Genomic DNA, 1,250 nt, shown 5'->3' with positions numbered 1-1,250 from the left:
TTCCAGCTACTCGGAAGGCTGAGGCGGAAGGATTGCCGGAACCCAGCAGGTCAAGGCTGCAGTGGCAGGGAGCGGACACTGCACTCCAGTCTGGGAGACAGAGTGAGACGCCAACTCAAAAAAAAAAAAAAAATTTTACAGTGGCTGAGGTGAGGGGATTGCCTAAGCCCATGGGTCGAGAACAGCCTGGGCGACTTGGCAAGACCTCATCTTTACAATTAAGCAAAAAATTAGCCAGGTATGGTAGCATGTGTCTGTAGTCCCGCTACTTGGAAAGCTGAGGTGGAAGGATCGCCCAAGCCCAGCAGATTGACACTGTGGTGGCCATGAGCGTGCCACTGCACTCCAGCCTGGGCGATGGAGTGAGACTCCAACTCAAAAAATAATAATAAATAAATAAATAAAAATTTTACAGTGGTGTGTATGTGTTATTCTCCAATAAAAAGTTTACCTTAAAAATCCAATCCATGAAGCTCTGCAGGGCAGGGAGATGGAAGGGCAGGACTGCAAAGTCCGGGAGGCGCAGGCAAGAGAATGGTCGGTGAGCTAATGCTGGGCTCCAGAGCAGGGAAGAAAGGAAGAGAGGCAAGGAGGAGGTGACAGATGAGGACACAGAGGGAGCAGGACCTGGAGACCCCCCTGAGCTCAGAGAGCAGGAGCCATGGGGTGAGGGGTGAGAGCTACACAGAAGGGCTGTGGTCCACAAGTAGGGTGTTGGAGTGGAAGATTCTAGAGGTTGAGCAGATTCAGGTGGTGGCAAGGTCCACAATGAGGCCAAGGTAGTGGGTGACTAAAGTGAAAAAGCCTTTGGAGAAAACCAAATCAAGGAACAGAAAGCCATAGTGCACGTGCATCACCCTTGTGGCCAGTGAAGTCCCCCCAAGGTGGCAGGATGGCAATAGAGAGGAAGACTATGAGGTGGGCATCCATGTCAAGAGAATGAGGCTGAATGACCAGAGGCCAGCAGGAGGGTGAAGGGGAGAGGTAGAAAGTGGCATCACAGGGCACAGCCCTTAAATGAGGGCACTGGAGCCATAGCCGCATACAACACATCTGGGGTCAAGAAGAAATCCAGTCCCGTTTCTGGCTCCTGTTGTACCGGGGCATGGGAAAAGGAGCTGCCTCCATTCGTGTGGGCTGCAGGGAGGCCATGTGGTGTTTTGGATTCTTTTTTTGTTTTTTGTTTTTTGAGTTGGAGTCTCACTCTGTCGCCCAGACTGGAGTGCAGGGGCCACTCCCGGCCACCGCAG

Source organism: Carlito syrichta, unplaced genomic scaffold (genome assembly GCF_000164805.1).
Source record: "Carlito syrichta isolate Samal-C Ts95f unplaced genomic scaffold, Tarsius_syrichta-2.0.1 Scaffold70195, whole genome shotgun sequence".
Lineage (NCBI taxonomy): Eukaryota > Metazoa > Chordata > Mammalia > Primates > Tarsiidae > Carlito > Carlito syrichta.
This window is presented reverse-complemented; position numbering follows the sequence as displayed.